The sequence below is a fragment of the Saccopteryx bilineata genome, chromosome 7, assembly GCF_036850765.1.
Source record: "Saccopteryx bilineata isolate mSacBil1 chromosome 7, mSacBil1_pri_phased_curated, whole genome shotgun sequence".
NCBI lineage: Eukaryota > Metazoa > Chordata > Mammalia > Chiroptera > Emballonuridae > Saccopteryx > Saccopteryx bilineata.
The window spans coordinates 51,293,817-51,312,109 of record NC_089496.1 but is presented as its reverse complement, the minus strand read 5'-3'; the positions used below and the strand labels follow the sequence as shown (position 1 = coordinate 51,312,109).

Sequence of the window (18,293 nt, the reverse complement as noted above, 5' to 3'; positions counted from 1 at the left end):
CAGTAATAATGCAGGTGAGGCTGATGATCGTGGATGTGCCCTCCGCCCTTCCTGCTCCCCCCATCTTCTCTCTTGGTCCCACTTCAGGTGCTTGATGGTACCCCCCGAGCCCCCTGCCTTGTTCCTCCCAGAAGGGCTTCTTGATAGGTGAGAAAATGAGAGTGGCCCATGTGGCATTCCCTGCATGGACATGAGAGGGAGCCACAAGACACGTCTTAAGAGGGAAGGACAGTGTCAGTTCTTTGTGTGAGACACACGGCTGGAGCTTCCAGACAACTCTGGCGTTTCTGACGGGTTTCAGTGTTTCGCCGCCAGTATTGTTTCTGAGAGAGAATATTCTGTTTGTAATCATTCCAAATGGAAAGCCATCCGTCGCCGTCTGGGTACAAGCCTGTGTGGAAAGCGTGAGCAGGGACATAATGACCAGCGCCCTCCCTTCCTCTGGGGCTTTCTGCACACACAATGGAGGGGACATGCAGGAGAAAAAGGGGGACAGGAGAAAGCAATTCCGAGATCCCCACGAGTGAAATCATTGACTAGTCGTTCGCTCCCACTCAAGCCTAGACTGTATGTAGCACACCTGCTATTGCTTCGGGCTCTAAAGGTATCGTAATCTGGCCTCTGTCGGCTTTTTCTTTTAACCTTACTTTCTACACAACTCAAAACAACAACAACAAAAAACTGCTCAAACGAACTATCACAGCCAGTTCTGCTCAAAATGAACTATCACTGCATTTTGTTGAGAAGGGGCCCATGTGCCTGTCCCTAAGCATGTCAAATACTTCAATTGTCCCTTGACACTTAACTCCGACGGGTGCTTTTGTGCAAATAGCCACCCAGCCCGTGTAGCCCGGGTTAACGCTGCAGACCTTTTGGGGGCCCTCCTACCTGATTTGCATGCAGTGTGCCTCTACTGAGCACCTCCCCTGTTCCGAGAACAGCCTGCTCAGACGTGTCAACAAAGAAGACACGATTTTGGCCCTCATTCTCTCTCCCTCCTGAAGAGCCAGCTGACAGAATTATTACATAAATATCTATTGAGTCTCTCCAGTGTCCCACACCTTGTGCTAGGCGCTGGGACTGTACTGCTCCGTTGAAGATAATCTAAAAGATGATTGTGGGATTATCTTTATGCTCCTCATTAATCTACATTCTAGCATGAGTGCCACCAGATGAATTAAACCATTTCAAGATATAGCAACATCTCCCGGCATTGCTTTAAGCTGTTCAGAAAAGAGGAGTTCGATAGCAACAAAAGAAAAGACTAATAAGGCGGTTTCCCCCACTATAATCCTTTGGTTTCTATTACTGTTTAGACAAGTGATAGTTTAGAGCATATATTTTAGTTCTAAATTTCCTTTATTATGGCCCTGGCCGGTTGGCTCAGTGGAAGAGCATCGGCCTGGCATGCGGGGGACCCGGGTTCGATTTCCGGCCAGGGCACATAGGAGAAGCGCCCATTTGCTTCTTCACCCCCCCCCTTCCTCTCTGTCTCTCTCTTCCCCTCCCACAGCCAAGGCTCCATTGGAGCAAAGATGGCCCGGGTGCTGGGGATGGCTCCTTGGCCTCTGCCCCAGGCGCTAGAGTGGCTCTGGTTGCGGCAGAGCATCGCCCCCTGGTGGGCGTGCCTGGTGGATCCCGGTGGGGCGCATGCTGGAGTCTGTCTGACTGTCTCTCCCCGTTTCCAGCTTCAGAAAAATAAAAAAAAAAAAAAAGAAAAAAAATTCCTTTATTATAAGTATTAGAGAGGATTAGCCATTTCTGTTATTTTAAGTAAATGATCTCACAGTAGCCCTTAATTTTTCAGTCATGTCTCTACAAAAATATAATTAAATAATATATATATATGTATTTTTAAAGATTATGAAATCAGTACATTCAAAATGAAATTAAGGAAAACAGTGCATGTGTATGGTTGAGATTTTAGAAAATGGGGAAGTTGTTCAAGGAAGAAAAGTTAAAGCCGCTCTGTCTTCTGTCACCGTGGGATGACAGCCGTGGGCCCAGTGGCGTGTTTCCTTCTGCACGCTGCTACGTCTGCACTGGCATCCACATGTTCTGTGTGTATGCACGCGTGTGCATGTGCATTCACGTGTAAAAGCGTGAGAGCACATTGCCTCTGCAGGTCCGAACCCTGTTTGTCTCCTCACTCGGAACTGTCCTGCCTACAACATTGTTCTGTAGCTTCAGAGCCCCTTCCAGGATATACTCTGCACTGACTACCCATCAGTCCATTGTGTGGCTACATCACAAGTTAGGCAGTAGATGTTTATTGTTATAGGTCGAAGTTTTTCCTGGTTTTCTACTATTATAAACACCTCTGGGATGATTGCCTGTGTGGATAAATCTTGCATTCGTCTTTAGTCTTTCATTTAGAATAAATTCTTAGAAGTGAAAGGGCTAGTCGTGTACCACCCTTAAGTTCTGGATACCTATTGCCCAACTACTCTTTAGTAAGGGCATCTAAATGTTTGTGTCCACTCATCCACTGCCTCTGATAGAACACCTGGTCACCACAGGAAGAACTGTCATTAAAAAAAACCAAACCAAGAAACCACACTGTGAACTTGAGACTTCAATTTTTATTTGTCTTATTCTTGGCTATTTTATGAGAAATGGGAAGCATTTTTGACATGTGTGCTGGCTATTTATATTTTGTGTGTCAAAATAATTGGTTTTATTCTAATTACAAGAGAATTGCACATGCCTTATGTTATACAAATGGAGAAGCCATTGACATGACCAGGTGGCACATGGTTTTGCGATGGAGACCAGGAAGATTGATTCTTTGAAATAATGAGAATGGATGGTTCTAACTTACGACATCTATAGAATGATGATTTTCCTGAGACATTCCATATTATTTTAAAGATATTTTGAAATAGAGGAGCTATACATTGACTTGCATTCTGAAGTAATAACAAATTAACTTGTGGGGACCCAAGCCATTTTTTCAGAGGGGATCTTTCTTATGAAGCCCCTTGTAGGCCCTGGCTGGTTGGCTCCATGGATGGAGTGTCATCCTGGCGTGCCCAGGCCACTGGCTCAATCCCCAGTCAGGGCACATGCAAAAAGCAACCAGTATGTGCACAACTAAGTGGAACATCGAGTTGATGCTTCTCTCTCTCCTTCTCTCAAATCAATAGAAAAACATTTTCTTAAAAGGCCCCTTTTAACCTCTTCACCCATTTTGGGGAACACTGTTTCTTTATTGAGTTGCCAAAGCATATAGGGTAGTTTGGGTTATAATTTATTTTTAAGGCTTTAGATTTTTTTTTTTAATTTAATGCTTTTAAAAAATATATATTGGTTAACTTTCAAGAGAGAAGAAGGGAGAGAGGGAGCCAGAAACACTGACCTGTTCCCCTATGTGCCCAGACGGGGGGATCATATTTAATATTTGTATTAAGGGGAAGCACATGAGACCCTAAAGTAGTTTAAATCATATAGGAGATTTAAAATAAAGGGACTGTCCCTGTCCAGACTCGTTTATTACTTCCTGAGTCCTAGCTCCTCTGTCCTCTTTCATTGCATATACTAATGCATATTGTATATCGTCTGTGTATAATATTATAGAACTCATTATTTCTAATGGCTGGATGATATTTCAGATTTATGTAGGATCTAAGATAATGCTTGAAATATTAGTGCAAACAGTGTTAGGTTTACCTGCAGGGAATTTTGTTCATGTTAATCTGATGGAGAAATTGAAGGGCTCAGGAGATGATCGTTTTGGCTAATGTTAGCAGAGAAGTATTTTTCTTTTTACATTATCCCATATTAAGGAAGATAGTACCAAACTTAATTGTCCTCATTACTTGCTAAATTTATTTAAATTCTGTAGCCTAATTAAATTTGGGGGAGAAGAGTAATAAGCTGAATGTATATAGCATTAGGCTTTCTCTCTGGAATTCTCTCTAGGAGAGTTGAATCAAAACATCCCAAACTGATTCTGTTCTTGAACAATAGTCCTACTCACGCCTCTGAAATACAGTTATGAAACCTCTTGCTCGTTCCTTCCTGAGAGCGTGAAGCCAGCTTTGGGGAAAACAGAATTTTTTTTTTCTAGGATTGAGAGTGTGATGAGGAGAATGAGGTGTATACAGGCGCGCATGTGGGTGGGCGGGAGGGAGGGATGACTGATTCATTCTCTCTACCTACACTCCGTATAAATGGAATTGTGCAGTGGGTAACCCTTTGTGTCTGCCTTCTCTCACCCAATATAATGCTTCTTAAAGTCATCTGGGTGGTTATGTACGTTTCAATCCCCGATGAGCTTTCTTTTGCTTTGTTTTTTTTTTCTCTTCTTCTTTAAAGTCAGGTTTATTGAGGTATAATTAGCACAGTCATTTTCACCCTATTAGCTACATAGTTCTTCAGGTTTGATAAGTATATACAATCATGTAATGAGCGCCATAATCAGCATACAGATTTCTATCTCCCGGAAAAAGTTTCCTATTGACAATTTTTTTTTTTTTTTTTTTTTTTTTTTTTTTTTTTTTTTTGCCTCTGACCACTAGAGGATTCAGTGAAGTTAAATCTAATTTGATTTCCATAAACCTCCTTATTTATTCAACTGTTGGGAGAACACAAGTGTAACTTGATGAGAATGCCCCCAAACCCTATTCCTTGTGAACCGTATAGAAGGGAATGTCACCATAGAGGAAAGAGATGGCTTATGTCCCTCTCCACGGGATGAGCACACTTCACTTAATCCAGGTGTGATGGTTCCTCAGGACGGGCCAGAACCCCCTCTCCTTCCACCAGCAAAGCAAGACTGAGGATGCCCGTCATTCGGAAATTCATCACAGCATTTTTAACTAGAAGTCAGTCCCGGCCAGAACCAATAAGAAAGCTTTCCTCAAGAAAGCAAGGAATCACAGATGACAATGTGAGGACCAGCCTACCTCATGTACTAATCATTGTCCCTAATTTCCAACTGTTATTCAACTTGATTCAAAACAGGTTCTGAAGAGAACACAATGGCGTAGACGCAGACATACAAAGATTACAGATGTCATTGGAAGTCAAGAAGGTTTTTAGTGAACTCACCATGTCGATAAGTCCCTTCTAGGTTTTAGCCCTTCCCTCAGATAAAGAAGAACCAAGAAGATCGCATCTCCATAGAAGCTTTCCCTCAGCCTACCTCCCACATCCTCTCTAAGTCTGTGTATCACCCACCCCCGAGATGTGGACGGCTCTTGAAACTCTGCAGATTTGAGGGGCTTGAGCAGCACGGCCCCTTCCGCATTGAGGGATGCCATGGTGGGGGAGGGGCGGGTGGATTTGAGAAGGTGCCCCCCCCATAACCCTCTTCCCACGCCCAGAGCAGTAAGCTTCTGTGTCTAATCGGGCGAGGTGAAGGAAATCGCATTTATTCTAAGCTAAAAATTTAGCCAGCGTAAGCTGCATGTGATTACAGTTTGATTTTCCCCCCATCTCGCCATCCAAGGTTGAGTTGCCTCTGATAACTGATAAAACTCACATTTCCAAGCAGATCTCGGATTGAGATATAAATACGCAGAGTGAGCCCGCAAATTAAGTCGTGTTCTCGCAGTTACAAAGCATGAAGTCCGACCAGCTTCACAGAAGTTCATCTCCAAGCGAAGGCCGGAGAGGCGGAGCGGAAGAAGCCCCGGCCGGCTTCCCCAGTCCGCCCAGTTTGTAGTTTCTCACGGTGCCAGTGGGAGCGTTGGAGCCAGTCCGTTGCTCAGCCTGAGACCCATTTCCTCATGAACTTCTGATACAGAATTGGAGATGGGTTCCACTTGAAATCACTTTTCTAAAGGTTGACCAAAAAAAAAAAAAAAAAATGCTTCTTATGGAATAAATTAAAAATTGGGGCAATGTTGTGAGATGATGGGCATTGGAAATTTTAGCATCGATGAGCCGTTCACGTTTCTTGACGGCACGGAGGCCCGATGGGAGGATTTCTCTTCCGAGGGGTTTCTTCGTTTCCTGCCTGCAGCTCCCAGACCTTTCTGCCTCCCGGGACTCGAGTCCGCTCTTCATCCTGTCTCGTAGGTTTGGCAAAGGGGTCGGGGGGTGACGCGGTGGACGGTGGTTTCCCCATAGCTGTTGGATTTGGGATTTTCTCACTCCGGTGGTTTGGATCTAGAAGCAGGTACTTTCTCTTCTTAGTGGATCAGTCCTAGGAGCAGACCGGCCAGGTTGGGTAAGACAAGAGTGTATAGGTAGCCCCCTCCTCCCTAGTTAGACCTGGGGTGGAAGGGAGGAAGGGCAGGGACTCTGGCCCAATCCGGGAGTGGGAAGTAGAAGCAATAATTCTCACCACTCTGGCTGTCAGAAGACAGCTCCTCACTCCCTTCCAGGACGCCAGGGAGGGGTCACTGTGGACCTGTCGCGGCTGTCCTGACTCTCAGACGGAGAGAACAGGTGTTCGGGGACAAGTGGCCGACCGATCACTTGAACACGAGGTCGTCAACACTTCTGTGTTTCGGAGTCCGGTTGTTATAGAATTTTCACAGACTGCTCTTTTGTAACTGATTTGTATCGGCCACCTTTATGTTGAAGATCCACCGCCTTCAAATAATTTGGGGGACCATCTGATGACACGGAGCAGTATTTTCTTGAGCTCGCCTAAAGGGCATCCATCTAGAGACCCTCGAGAGGGCTGGCCGTGGACGAGCAGCCCCCTCTCCCCTTTCGCGAGCCAGCCTGAGCGCCCCTGAGTTTCCTCCCACCTGTCCTGCACCATCAGCCCCCTCAGTGTCTCCACGGGGGGGTCACGTTGAATTCTGACTGACCTACCGGTGCTGCAACTGTGTTCTTCTTTGCTCAGGTTCCTCTCCCCATTTATGTTTGACTTAGGCAAGTGTGAAACCGTGCGTGCCTGAGGGGAGGGAGCCTTGCGAGTCCCCCTAAAACCTAAATAAGAGGAAGGTCTGTGGGTTTCCAGGGGACGAACGCTGTCAAGCTGTGTACACACCGGCTCTCACCTGTGGCATTATCACCTGTTCGTTCGCGGCCACGAGGCACGTGTCCCGAATAATGGCCGAGCGCCAGAGCTGCGCGTGAGGGCTGGGTCAGGTTCAAGAACGTCTCTGTAACCCTGGCCTGTTGACCCCCTCTCCTGAGAGGGGATGAGTGGGATGGCATCGCACCTGGGAGGCTGGGAACCGGCTGTCTAGCCGCCCCGCCCACCTGCTGTTGCCAAGCCTCAGTTAGGGCGCGCCTGCGGGGGGCCTGTGGGGCGGGACCCTCCCCATGTGTCAGAGTGGAGTAGGGCGCCCCCCCATTTCGTTTCTCATCGACACAGTGGACGTGTGCCAAGGCCTGTCAGTGTGACCTGTTGATCTCTGTTCTCCAAGCCCCCCGTCTTTTGTCCCAAAGGCTCAAATGCAAACGCTCTGGGCGCCTCCATAACATGACTGAATGTGAGACGCTCACAACAGCAGGTGGAGGTGAAGCTGTTTTCTCTACGAGCGAGAATCGCCCACCCAGAGTCCACATTTCCCGCTCGTCCTTCTGAAGTTTGTGAGTGGACCCATCCAAGGAGAGCCGACAAGAACACGTCCGTCAGCCACGCGACCTTCACTTCCGGAAAACTTTCTGACCTTCACAGCGTTCGTACCGGGGAAGTTTCTGCCTTTCAGAAAAGCTTTTTTTTTTTTTTTTTTTTAAACCCTCCAGACGAACACTTTCTATTTCTGGTTTGCTAATTTTCCAATTCTAAAATTAATAGAGGTATCTGAGAAGCCATGGCGTTTCGGTGTGTTAACCATCTGAAATCATCCTTCTTGCGACTATTTTTCTTAAGACTCTTCTGCTTCATTTTTCCTCATGGTGAAACAGACTTCCTTATACCTGTTAGAAATATTAGAAAATTAAATGTATTTTAGAAAATTACCCCGGTCGCCAATAGACTTTATAACTCACCGTACCCCGGCACCCAGCAGACCTTCTGAGAGTTGTTAAGATGCCCTTCCCCCCTGTGTGTGTGGACTGGTCACTCTTTTTCATATTGATCGCTCACACTCTTTACCATGGATGGGCACCTCAGTACCGTTCATCTGAAATGTTTACTTCCGAAGCATCATAGCTGCGGATAAATATTTGGGCCTCCTGCCGCCCCTCAGTCACCGGGGACGTCCACCGATTTAAGAGCTTTACTTATAAAAGGAATGGATGAGATTCTGTCTGCCACCTGGATCCCAACTTTGATAGGGTCTGCTTAAATTCTGACCAGGTTTGCCTTGTAAATCTGGCTTTTGCAAAGTTGTTCTTGCCCCAAGTTTACGCAGATAGAAGGTTTTGTACCCCAGATCTTCTCCCTGGCCTCTCTGTCCGGTCAGCTGGCAGTCTTGCAGTTATGGTAGCCCCCGAGAGAGAGTTCCTTCACTGGATATAAAATACAAGTGGCTTTTCAGACATCAGAGCAAATCACACATATGTTGTCCGCCACCCCCAGTTTCTTTATTTTTTTTTTTATTTAAAAAATTTTTTTTTCATTTTTCCGAAGCTGGAAACGGGGAGGCAGACAGACTCCCGCATGCGCCCGACCAGGATCCACCTGGCATGCCCACCAGGGGGCGGTGCTCTGCCCATCTGGGGCGTTGCTCTGTTGCGACCAGAGCCACTCTAGCGCCTGAGGCAGAGGCCACAGAGCCATCCTCAGCACCTGGGCCAACTTTGCTCCAATGGAGCCTTGGCTGCGGGAGGGGAAGAGAGAGACAAAGAGGAAGGAGAGGGGGAGGGGTGGAGAAGCAGATGGGCGCTTCTCCTGTGTGCCCTGGCCGGGAATCGAACCTGGGACTCCTGCATGCCAGGCCAATGCTCTACCACTGAGCCAACCTGCCAGGGCTCAGTTTCTTTATTTTTTAAATAGATTTCTCTGTACCCTAAAATCAATTCGAGCCCTCGAGCCCAATATTCTCAGGCTCCGGAGCTCGCTGAGGCAGTAAAGACCACTGACCTGAAATTGCAATGCCTTTTTCAGAAAATGACCCCTGAAAGCCAGGGTGCTGGGTGCCCAGGGACACTCCAGTGTCTGCCTCCAGGGGTGCTTGAACCTGTCGCACCAGCAGTGACCGCAAAGCTCAGTGCCCTCCCCCCTTCCCGCGTCTGACTCCAGCTCTTCCTTCCGTGACTTCCGGCGTCCACGGTCCCTTCTTCCCGGAGATCCCGAATGTTGTTAAAGGCGGACAACGACCAACCAGATTCTGGATGCTTTCCCCTCCCAGTCTGCTAGGATTAGAGTGCTTTCGCTGTCACAATAGCTACATCTCCGCGCGGGCGGACACAGAAGAGCCACCGCTGGAGAGAATGAGTTGGGGACCCTTGCTAATGTGAGTTGGTGTTAAAGTCACAGCATTGGTACCATTTTCTTAAGAGAATTTGGAGTGGGGCTAGAGGGGGTCCAGGATGCAGGCCGGTAGCAAAGCCTCAGGGAGGGGCCTCCCAGGGGCGGAGGAGGGGCATGCAGGCGGGAGGCGGGTGCGAGGGGCAGAGCCAGAAGACTCAGGGGCACCAGTGGGTGAGTCAGAAGAGGCTCGAATTGCGCTTCTTCCTGATGCCCAGGACGGCGAAGGAGTGTGTCTAAGGCCTAACAGTGGTTAAATCAAAGCTCCCGGACTTGAACCCAGTGCTCTGATGCTCCGGCCCTTGGACATGACCTCTGGCCTCTGGACTGCATCTCAAAGAATGCACAGGTCTTGTGGCAGGAAGTTGACACGAGTTCCCTGCTGTTGGCTTTTGTGTTTCCTCGGAAGACTTTAGCAACGTCCCCCGAAGAGTAAGGGCAGCCAGTGAGACACGGTTCAGGAGAGTAGAACAGGTACAAAGTGATGCGGTCAGGTGGTCCCGGCGGAAGGAAACATTTCTGTTCCTGAGCTGTAGCCCGTGGTGAGTTACTATGGTGAGTCTTGTTTCCCCGGGACCTCATCTCGGGGAGAGTTGGCTACTCCCTGAGCGTGAAACTCGACCTAGCGGTGGTCTCCCTTGCTTAGGGACAGCATCCCGTCCTCCCCAAAGTGGGATTCATTTCCGTAACCTAATTTACCGGGTCCAGGAGGCGAGCTGCAGCTGCTGTAGGAACAGGAAGTGCATTCCCTGGCACGAGTACACGGAACGCATCAACAGGGAGGCTATCTAGTGACACGGGTCCCTCTTCCTTTCCCCACTCACATTTCCCTTCCCTTTCTAGGTGGACGACCCCTGGGGTCAGGAGAATGAAGGATTGAGTTTCACAGGCGGGTTTATCTGCTATTAGAGCGTCATCATCCTGGCGAGTTATTTTCATGGCAATCGCACATTAGCAAAGGATGCGTGAGTCTAGTCTTTACTTCTCGCCTTGGGTGGGCGCCGGCTTTGACGGGCTCTGCTCACAGCACGGAGACTCTTGCAGAAAGGGAGAAAAGTGGTGTTCGTGCTCACAACCTGGGCGCCCAGCCTCAGGCCCCAGACGGCATAATCGTTGATGAGCTTCGCATGGCTCTGGGTGCTCTGAGCTGGGCTCTGCCATCCACTCTACTTCCTGACCACCCTGAGTCGTCTTTTTGCTGAAATTGAGAGGTCTCCTGGGTTCGATCATCTGTATTCATGCGGGGTGTGATTGTCAGGGAAGTACCTGCCTTGCATTTCTGGGCCAGGTAATCTTTAGCCTAATGCTCGCCTGTGAATGGATAATTGTGAGGCATTATGTAAATTACGCATGGTGGTGAATGCATTATCAAATCAAATGGCCTGTAGGGGTGATTACAGGATGCTGCTCTGTAAACCAGGGTTCTGCTGGTGGAATGCTGAACACTTTCTGTAGAATGAAATGTAACCTCCTCAGCGTTCGTTTCTATCCAAAGTCATGTGTTGCTTTTCAGTGCGATTCTTTTTGTTTGTTTGTTTGTTTGTTTTAATTTTGTAAGAAGATGAATCTAAGACCTGAGGTTGATAGTAGTTGTAGAATATCAGGGGTTAAAAAGAATAAAATTCTGTGAAAGAAATATTCAAATGTGGACACTTTTGAGGTCGGTAATAAATTGAAGTGTTTGAGCCACAGAAAAAGTCCTGTAAGTAATATTTGTATCTTCTGATATACTTGTTCTTACTCACTTTGCTTCTTTTTTATTTTTTAATTTTAAAATAGTCCAGGCTTATAGTCAAGTGAAACGGAAAGTACAACCTCCTTAAGTTACCCCGTTGCTAAATGACTTTATTCATTTATGGGCTGCTTACATGTACCTTCCTGGCAGACCACTGGGTGGCTTATCTCTCCGTTCCCCACAAGACTGTCTGTGTATGGAGGCAAGAAATGCTGTGGAAAGAGAAGAGGGAGGGAGGGAGGGATGGGGAGAGAAGAAGGGAGGGAGAGGGAGAGAGGGAGAGAAGGAGAGAAGGACGGGACAGGGAGGGGAGGGATGCAGGGAAGAGAGGAAAGAGGAGGAAGGGAGGGAGGGAGGGAGGGAGGGAGGGAGGGAGGGAGGGAGGTGGGCCACCAGTGCCCGCCCTGGGACTGAATTCTGGGCAGCCGTAGTCACTTCTTGCACCACTCGTTCGGCTGTCTGTCTGAGGGGAGAAGTTAGGTGTCTCTGTAGACCTGGCCTCCCCCCACGTAGGAGATCAGTGCCGTTTGGCTGTGTTAGGGCTCTGAAGGAAGGCTGCCCCTCTGGGAACATCTCCTCATCGCGAGCGGTGGGCAACAGGCCAGCCGAGGGTCAAGCATTTCATCCTAGAACTAAACCTGGTCGTGTGGCAGGCATCCGCGTTCCAAAAAAATAAAATGAAAGCTGTCAACAGATTTGTAAAGATCCAAACCGGTCGCTGACCAAAATAGTCATTCAGATGTGTCCCGGAAAATCGAAATCTCAGCCCGAGGAGCCTCCCCGGGCCAGAAAGCACATTGGGCTGGGACCGGGGGCCTTGGACCTGCAGCCCACATATTGGACAGAGTAGTGTATTTGCTGTTTAGTTATACTGTAAATGAAATAAAAAGCCCGTGATCTCACGTTCTTTAGACTAGTGGTCCCCAACCCCCGGGCCGCGGACCGGTACCAGTCCGTGGGCCATTTGGTATCGGTCCGCAGAGAAAGAATAAATAACTTACATTATTTTTGTTTTATTTATATTTAAGTCTGAACAATGTTTTATTTTAAAAAAATGACCAGATTCCTTCTGTTACATCCGTCTAAGACTCACTCTTGACGCTTGTCTTGGTCACATGATACATTTATCCGTCCCACCCTAAAGGCCGGTCCGTGAAAATATTTTCTGACATTAAACTGGTCCGTGGCCCAAAAAAGGTTGGGGACCACTGCTTTAGACCATATATATATATATATATATATATATACGTATATATATATACGTATATATATATATATATGTGTGTGTGTGTGTGTATGTATATATGTATATATAAAATGACTTGTTGGCTGCAGTTTCTGTGTTCTGGTTGGTGGTTCTATAGACTTGTTGGCTGCAGTTTCTGTGTTCTGGTTGGTGGTTCTATAGACTTGTTGGCTGCAGTTTCTGTGTTCTGGTTGGTGGTTCTATAGACTTGTTGGCTGCAGTTTCTGTGTTCCGGTTGGTGGTTCTATAGACTTGTTGGCTGCAGTTTCTGTGTTCTGGTTGGTGGTTCTATAGACTTGTTGGCTGCAGTTTCTGTGTTCTGGTTGGTGGTTCTATAGACTTGTTGGCTGCAGTCTCTGTGTTCTGGTTGGTGGTTCTATAGACTTGTTGGCTGCAGTTTCTGTGTTCTGGTTGGTGGTTCTATAGACTTGTTGGCTGCAGTTTCTGTGTTCCGGTTGGTGGTTCTATAGACTTGTTGGCTGCAGTTTCTGTGTTCTGGTTGGTGGTTCTATAGACTTGTTGGCTGCAGTTTCTGTGTTCTGGTTGGTGGTTCTATAGACTTGTTGGCTGCAGTCTCTGTGTTCTGGTTGGTGGTTCTATAGACTTGTTGGCTGCAGTTTCTGTGTTCTGGTTGGTGGTTCTATAGACTTGTTGGCTGCAGTTTCTGTGTTCTGGTTGGTGGTTCTATAGACTTGTTGGCTGCAGTTTCTGTGTTCCGGTTGGTGGTTCTATAGACTTGTTGGCTGCAGTTTCTGTGTTCCGGTTGGTGGTTCTATAGACTTGTTGGCTGCAGTTTCTGTGTTCCGGTTGGTGGTTCTATAGACTTGTTGGCTGCAGTTTCTGTGTTCCGGTTGGTGGTTCTATAGACTTGTTGGCTGCAGTTTCTGTGTTCCGGTTGGTGGTTCTATAGACTTGTTGGCTGCAGTTTCTGTGTTCTGGTTGGTGGTTCTATAGACTTGTTGGCTGCAGTTTCTGTGTTCTGGTTGGTGGTTCTATAGACTTGTTGGCTGCAGTTTCTGTGTTCCGGTTGGTGGTTCTATAGACTTGTTGGCTGCAGTTTCTGTGTTCTGGTTGGTGGTTCTAGGATTTGGCGGGCTCACCTCTAACCAGACACAGACACAGGGGCAGGGCCAGGCCTCACTGGAGACAGCTCTGCCCTCCCTCCGCCCCAGGGTGGAGTCAGGAGGTTCAGTCCCTGCTTTGCCTGTCGCTGAGTCTGGGACTCCTGAAGCCCTCCTGCGCGGCCTGTGCAGGCCTGGCCAGTGGTTCTCATCGCCGAGGGCTGTCGTGGAGGCCGAAAGAGGCCGCAGGCCTGGGCGCCCGTGGCAGGGTCCTCGCCCCTGTAGGTGCTCAGCGCCCCTCTTTCCTTCCTGCGTCTCTCCTCGCGTCCTTGTCTTCCTGCGACGTCACAGACACCTCTGAAAGTGATTATCATTAGAACTTAAAATGCCAGCAGGTAGCCCGGCCTCGGCCTGGGCCCGCCCTTGGGCAGTTCATTGAGTCATCATTCGTTCCTCTTTTCTCCCTTTCTGGCTCTGGGCTGTCACTGGGAGCCGTCTGGAACTAATGAGGACACGAAAGGCATTGTTATCGGCATTGGGCTGGCCCCGCGGGGCCTGGCGTGGGAAAACTTTAGGGAGGAAAGGGTAATAAGAGAAAAGAGGAGAGATGCCCGCAGGGGACTGAGCTGTGACCCCAGGGCCACTTCCCGGGGCCTCAGAGCCACATCTCCTTACATGGAAGTTACAGGCTTCATCTCCTCGCCAGTTAGACACAGTTCCTGATGATGGACCCCGTGGGGCACCCTTTGGGGGCCATGGGGGTGCTGTTTATTGGTGCTGGGGCTGAACAGCCATGAAGCGCAGCCATGGCTTCTGCCAGACAAGAGGAGAGGCAAACGGAACCGCTAGTGAGCAGACCGTGAATTCTTTCCTGCCAGTCTGTGCGAGAGGTTTGACACACAGGTTTATTTTAAAGAAGGATAAGTCATCTGATTTTTATGGCGTTGGTGCGCAGGCAGAGGGCTGGTAAACTGACCCTAAGCTCGCATTCCTGCCTTGAAATGATTTTAACCGACCTCCCAGGACAGACGCTGCCCGAGACGGTGGCTCGCCGGGCTTCCCCGTTTACGGAACATCTGTCTGCAGCTGCCTCGCACCGCAGTGCTGGTGGCACCGGGCAGGTCGTGGGTAGCCTGTTGGGTTCGTGAGAAGACTCCATCATCGTGGAGAATAAGACAGAGTGATGGTCAAGGAGCCGCCCCGCGCCCCTCCGGGGAGGTTCACTGGGCACTAGAAGTGATTCCAGCATCTGCTGTCATCTGACACTAACCGCCGGGAGACCTCAGGTCCTCAGGGGACGCTGGTGAGAACTCCCGAGCTTCTGGGAGGCCTCATGGATAGCAGAGCTACGTCAGATGGGCAGAGGCCCCTCCCCACAGCCCCCCCTCCCAAGAAAGGAAGGAAGGAACCTACTCTGGGCTTCAGAAATCTCTGAGAAACCCTTTGTGAGTGTGGAGGAAATCAGATCATTCCAGACGTTCCAAGTAGCTCACAAATCTTAGAGGACTCCTTCGACCATGTATTGTTGGATGGGGATATTGTCCGCGTAGAATCGGGTCCTGTTGGTTTCTTAGCAGTATCTTCATCCACAGAGACTGTCCTGGTCCTGGGGGACCACCCCGGGGGACCTCTATTGAGATATCTGAAGCAGGGGTCCCATCAGGCCCCGATACAGGCAGTTCAGCCCTTGCTGAACGGGAAGGAGAGATTAGGTGCCGTCACCGCGTACACGGCGCCATTTTCCGCCGGTTCCTGAGTCTAGTCGGTCTGATGGAGGCTTGGCAGGTCGTCTTCCTCACTTTCTCCGCCCCGCCCTGCCCCTCCCCCCGTGGTCAATGTGCCTCGCTCCCCATGTGGCAGGGAAGTGTCGGATGAGCCTCGGACGCCCTCGAGGACAGAAGGAAAGAGAGCAGCGGCTGCATGGCTCCGCACCTCTCAGGTGTTTTAATTTAAAAGAATAGATAAATCTCTTCTGGAGATTATACCTAGCATACTAAAAATGTAACACTAATAACGTTGAATACTTAACATGTGCTAGATCGTTTTCTAAGAATTTTTATATCTATTCATTTAATATTTAAGTCATCTATCTTAATCTGCATTTTGCAGGTGAGAGAGCCTGTTCAGAGGTCCAGTGACCAGCACACAATCACGTGGCTAAAAGGGCCCAGATAACAAGCGGCACTCAGGACCGGGGCTCCACGCCCCCCCCGCCCCCTGGCACTGGGCTGCACTGTCCTGGCCCTGGGCGGATAATTGCCTCCCCCCCTGCCTGACACTGGGCTGCACTGTCCTGGCCCTGGGCGGATAATTGCCTCTCCCCCCCACGCCCCCTGCACTGGGCTGCACTGTCCTGGCCCTGGGTGGATAATTGCCTCCCTCCCTGCCTGACACTGGGCTGCACTGTCCCGGCCCTGGGTGGATAATTGCCTCTCCCCCCCCACGCCCCCTGCACTTGGCTGCACTGTCCTGGCCCTGGGTGGATAATTGCCTCCCTCCCTGCCTGACACTGGGCTGCACTGTCCCGGCCCTGGGCGGATAATTGCCTCTCCCCCCCCCACGCCCCCTGCACTGGGCTGCACTGTCCTGGCCCTGGACGGATAATTGCCTCTCCCCCCGACCCCCTGGCACTGGGCTGCACTGTCCTGGCCCTGGGCGGATAATTGCCTCTCCCCCCGACCCCCTGACACTGGGCTGCACTGTCCTGGCCCTGGGCGGATAATTGCCTCCCCCCCCGACCCCCTGACACTGGGCTGCACTGTCCTGGCCCTGGGCGGATAATTGCCTCCCCCCCTGCCTGACACTGGGCTGCACTGTCCTGGCCCTGGGCGGATAATTGCCTCTCCCCCCGACCCCCTGACACTGGGCTGCACTGTCCTGGCCCTGGGTAGATAATTGCCTCTCCCCCCCCACGCCCCCTGCACTGGGCTGCACTGTCCCGGCCCTGGGCGGATAATTGCCTCTCCCCCCGACCCCCTGACACTGGGCTGCACTGTCCTGGCCCTGGGCGGATAATTGCCTCTCCCCCCCCACGCCCCCTGCACTGGGCTGCACTGTCCTGGCCCTGGGCGGATAATTGCCTCCCCCCCCGCCTGACACTGGGCTGCACTGTCCCGGCCCTGGGCGGATAATTGCCTCTCCCCCCCCCGCCCTCCACATCCACACCCACACAGACGAACGCAGCTGTCATGATGGCGGGCAGTTAGTTCCATCTGCTAGTCCCAGAATACCTTTCCTCTTCGTGTCCCAAAGGGCCCCACCTCGCTGCCTCCCAACCCAGGAGGGCCGGGTATCACACCTGCTTGCTCAGAACCAGACGCCGGGCTGACCGCTTCCATTTCCATGGCAGTCCCCTGTGTGTGTAAGAGTTGATAGACTAAGCAGACCCAACGTGTGGGTGGCTGTAAAGCCAGTGGCACGGCTGCCACCATCACGGCAGCCCGGCCCGTGCAGGTTCGCATTGGATTCGGACAGTCAGTGAAGAAACAACGGAGCCAAAAACTGGTGGGCCATAGTCTTTAATCCTAGCTTGCACCCGGCGGGCAAGCAAAAAACACACACTGGGCTCCAAAACCCACTCACATTCAGTGCTCACAAAGCTACTGACTTATCCGAGTTTCCTAGAATCAAAGGTTTCTAGCTCACCAGACTTATTCACCTCTGTTCCCATCTCCTTCCTTCTCCCTGCACAAACTCTGCACTAACTGGCTTCTCACTCAGCACTCCGCCATCTTGGCTGCTTCTCCTGGCCTCCTCCACGTGGCCTTTCTCTGCTCTCTGCTCTGCTCTCTCCTTTAATGCTAATAATCCCAGGAACCGAGAGAGCAAGCTCCCGTTCTGCCCCTATTTTATAGTGTAGAAATCCAAACCTTTAATCCAATATACAAAATAGGGAAGTCTCTAATACAAAGTCACTTATCTGAGGCATGATGGGATTGTACCACCCCACATCAAAAAGGGTGGGAAAGGCTTAGTCCCAAAACCAAGCCCCAGGCTACAAGGATTCTGCCTGCCCACAGTCTGCCCCCAACACACATTAATATTACCTGGGCAACGGCCTCCATGTGGGCAGCGTCATCTTTAACAAAGTGAGCATAATACATTTTATCTGCCCAACAGTAGGGGTGTCCCGTTCTGTTTTCTCACAGGCACTGGGACCCCGTCTCATGGACCATGGTTTGGTTTAAGCTTGTTCAGAGGAGCTGAGCGTGGCCTGGTCCCCGTGGTTGCAGGAGGAGGTCCACAGGGTGGCACTCCCAGAGTCAGCTGTCTGGTGAACTGATTAATGCGGGAAAGGTGGCCCCCGGCCTGCCCCTGTCTGGTGCGCCTGTCATGGAAGTCACTTTGGAAGAAAAGTGCAACTGTTAATGCTTTTTCATCTCTGCTCTTCCTTCCTCTTGGGTACCCTGACCTCGCAAAGAACAGGCTAGGGATCTGTCGTCAATAAAAGTAGCTGGTGTTTATAAATCACCCTCCCTCCGAAGTGTAAGCACTAACCCACACGTTTTATTAACGCCCAGCTCTTCCTGAAATATTACGGGGGGAAGCAAGACGGTGGTCAGTTATAAATTCTTCCTGGGCGGGATCTTGTCTTTATATTTCTCCAGTTCTTGAAGCACCAATGGTTCCTAAATATTTGGCAATTAATTAGTCCCTAATGAAGATGACCATCCATGTAAAATCTTAATGGATTCCATGATCAAACATGAACATCTAGGGCTCCCCCTCCAGCTGAGGCAATGGGCAGGCGTCCCCTTAGAAAGACTGGGACAGCCTGCCGTGTAGGGCTGGGCACTTCCCGGCTGTGGAGTGCACCATTCACACGGTCCAGGGTGTTTATGGCGCCCCCTAGGATTGGGCACCGCTGCACTGTACACAGTAGGATCCATGAGCACAGCAGGACCCATGACTCAGAAGACTTAACACGGA

The 18,293-nt window shown here is 50.1% G+C and overlaps 1 protein-coding gene across 11 annotated transcripts in view; it reads left to right on the top strand.

Annotated features, from left to right (window-relative positions):
• The window catches only part of ELMO1 (engulfment and cell motility 1), a 485,801-nt gene that overhangs the window by 284,252 nt on the left and 183,256 nt on the right, over nt 1–18,293 (top strand). The window lies entirely within an intron of this gene.